Source organism: Staurois parvus, unplaced genomic scaffold, assembly GCF_062004578.1.
Source record: "Staurois parvus isolate SC_StPar_1 unplaced genomic scaffold, SC_StPar_1.0 ptg001910l, whole genome shotgun sequence".
NCBI classification, from domain to species: domain Eukaryota; kingdom Metazoa; phylum Chordata; class Amphibia; order Anura; family Ranidae; genus Staurois; species Staurois parvus.
This window is the reverse complement of record NW_028319706.1, coordinates 54,349-58,230: the sequence shown is the minus strand read 5'-3', so window position 1 is coordinate 58,230 and position 3,882 is coordinate 54,349.

Genomic DNA, 3,882 nt, shown 5'->3' with positions numbered 1-3,882 from the left:
GGGGTTGTCTGAGCGTCTTTTCTGTTTTGTAATTCCCGAGTTAAGCTCATCCCCCGCACTCGCTCATTCTGCCTTGTAAACCTCACAGCTCCGCTGCATAGGGAAGCAGATTACAAGGCGACGACGGATGAATTGCAATCTTGGAGATTACACGCCGGCTCGGTGTCAAGCACCTATGTGCCTGTGATTGACTCCATGGAAAAGGTTGCCAATGGAGGAATGTGCCCATAGGTGGAGATTTCCTTCTACGAAAATTTTAAGCCCATCAAATACCTGAATATCGGTTTTGGGTTGACGCTGGTGGGCGTAATTATTCATCGGCGTCGTATATTTCTCACGTTTAATCTCAGATTTCTTTTGTCGCTCCGGTTACTTTCCATAGTTATTATAAATTGGAGTCTCTCCCGTACTGCTGAATTGTTACATACAGTTGTGACCAAAATTATTCAACCCCCAATGCTGTAAAGGGGTTTAGGGACTATAGTGTACATTTGGAATTGTATTCAGAATCAAATCCTACAAGGACGTTGTAACTACCCAAATGCAACTAAAATGACATCAATTGTTTATGTAATACAGTAGTAAATGGTTCTTATGTGGTTTCTTCATTGCCACAATTATTCAACCCCTTAAAGACTACCACTCTGAAGAACAGAGGTTCATACAGGTGCTTTCCATCAGGTATTGAAAACACCTGTGGATGTCACCGAGCAGCAATCAAGCATAATAAGCACCAATTAGGCAGCTTTAAAATGACTGTGATACTCAGCTCCTTCTAGACATTTACTGGTGTGGTTACAAACATGGTGAAGGCAAGAGAATGGTCCAGGAAGACAAGAGAAGAGGTGATTTCTCTTCACAGGAAGGGCAATGGCTATAAGAAGATTGCAAAGATGTTAAACATACCAAGAGACACCTTAGGAAGCATCATTCGCAAATTCAAGGCAAAGGGCACTGTTGAAACGCTACCTGGTCGTGGCAGAAAGAAGATGCTGACTTCGACTGCTGTGCGCTACCTGAAGCGTAGAGTGGAGAGAAGTCCCCGTGTGACTGCTGAGGAACTGAGAAAAGATTTGTCAGATGTGGGTACAGAAGTTTCAGCCCAGACAATAAGACGCACACTGCGTAATGAAGGCCTCCGTGCCAGAACTCCCAGGCGTACCCCCTTGCTGTCTCCAAAGAATAAGAAGAGTCGACTGCAGTATGCCAAAAGCCATGTGGACAAACCACAAAAGTTGTGGGATAGTGTTCTGTGGACTGATGAAACAAAATTAGAACTGTTTGGGCCCATGGATCAACGCTATGTTTGGAGGAGGAAGAACAAGGCCTATGATGAAAAGAACACCTTGCCTACTGTGAAGCATGGTGGAGGGTCAATCATGCTTTGGGGCTGTTTTGCTTCTGCAGGTACAGGGAAGCTTCAGCGTGTGCAAGGTACCATGAATTCTCTTCAGTACCAGGAGATATTGGATGGAAACGTGATGCAGTCCGTCACACACCTGAGGCTTGGGAGACGTTGGACCTTTCAACAGGACAATGATCCCAAGCATACCTCCAAGTCCACTAGAGCATGGTTGCAGAGGAAAGGCTGGAACATTTTGGAGTGGCCATCGCAGTCACCAGACTTAAATCCGATTGAGAACCTCTGGTGGGACTTAAAGAAAGCAGTTGCAGTGCGCAAGCCTAAGAATGTGACTGAACTGGAGGCCTTTGCCCATGAAGAATGGGCGAAGATACCCGTAGATCGCTGCAAGACACTTGTGTCAAGCTATGCTTCACGTTTAAAAGCTGTTATAACTGTAAAAGGATGCTGTACTAAGTACTAAGATTGAATGTCACTTGGGGGTTGAATAAAACTGATAATGCTGTGAGCACAGAAAAGACATTTGTGGTTATTTCATTATAACTGTTATGTTATATTTGTCTGACCTACAAGTGCCTCTTTAATGTAAATGTAAGCAAGATGACTGAATGATCAAAAGCAATGTCAAACTGGCCAAAACACTCAATTTCAGTGGGGGTTGAATAATTTTGGTCACAACTGTAGTATGTAGCGCTACCCCCATAGGGGCTGCCAGTACAGAGGTCGCCCAGCACCACTAGCACCCACCCATGCACGCCGCCTCCAATAACCTCGTCTTTTTGATCATTTATTTTTTGGTAGAACTTTAACCACTTCCCGCCCCTTTAGACCATTTTGGGTCACAATATTATTATTATACAGGATTTAAATTATTATTATTATTATACAGGATTTATATTATTATTATTATACAGGATTTATATTATTATTATTATTATACAGGATTTATTATTATTATTATTATACAGGATTTATATTATTATTATTATACAGGATTTATATTATTATTATTATTATACAGGATTTATATTATTATTATTAATATTATTATACAGGATTTCTGGCGCCAACAGTTTGCTCAGCGCTTTACAATATAACGAGAGACAATACAGCAACAATACAGGTCAATACAAGAGGGATAGGAGGGCCCTGATCCTGGGAGCTTACAATCTAGGAGGGAGGGGCTGATCCTGGGAGCTTACAATCTAAGAGGGAGGAGCTGATCCTGGGAGCTTACAATCTAGGAGGGAGGGGCTAGTGGTACAAAAGGTAGTAACGGTGGGGGGTGGACTGGTAGGAGGAGTAGAAGATTCCATTATTAGCTGAGGGCGGGATAGGCTTCCCTGAAGAGAGAGGTTTTTAGAGATCGCCTAAAAGTGAGCAGAGTAGGCGATAGTCTGATAAATTGGGGTAGAGAATTCCAGAGGATGGGGGAAGCTCTGGAGAAGTCTTGGAGACGAGCATGGGAGGAGGAGACAAGGGAGCTATAGGCCCTGTAATCCTGGGAGGACAATTACCTGTGAATGATCTGCCCTGGGTGCAGACAGTCTGTGTCCAGGGCAAATCACTCACATGTAATCACACCATGAGGGATTACATGCGAGTGGGCGCAATTAGCTACAGGAGCCATCATTCTCCCATTGCCTCCTGCAGCAAATGGCAGGGACCTCCCCCTGCTTTTTTTCTCATCTGTCCGTCAGAAGCGCAGGTGTGCACAAGGCCTCAGTGTGTTTAAACAAAGAGGAACCAATCTTTTCTCCCATCCTATGGAACAACCTACCCCAATCTGTCCGGCTGTCTCCTAATCTATCCACCTTTAGATGGTCCTTGAAAACCTTTCTCTTTAAAGAAGTCTATCCTGCTTCTACCTAGTAAACCGCCATTTATTTCTTTCATCAGCTCCTCCCCCCACAGCTATTACCTTTTGTATCACTCAACCCTTCCTCCTAGATTGTAAGCTCCCAGGATCAGGGCCCTCTGTGTCCTCCTGTACCATATTGTATTGTAACTGTATGTAATGTCTAAATTTATATTGTACAGCGCTGCGCACACTGTTGGCGCCATATAAATCCTGTATAATAATATTAATAATCTGGCCCTACCAGGCTGTACAGGGATTGGTCGCTGACATTATCGAGTTGAGTGGGAAACAGGTGGAAAGACTGACAAAAGATCCTAAAGATATCAAATTGAATAACAAATATGCAGATCGGCGTCATTCACTCGATTCGCAGTTGTCAGTTTAAAGTTGAATTCCTGATTCTGTTGGTTTCTTCGCAGCCAGTTTTTACCACAGAATTCCTCGATGTTTTACTCAAAGGTTCAAGCCAACAATAAATTGTTGCGGTTGGATGCCGTATACTTGGAAATCCTACCAACATCCCGTATCTTGAGATGTATTTGATAGACTATATGATCCCTTCTCCAAAGTGAGTACTTATACACAGATTGATGTTTATAATAATAATATTCATAGTGGCTTGAGCCGACTCATGTGGGCTTGTTGTGCCCATGATGGG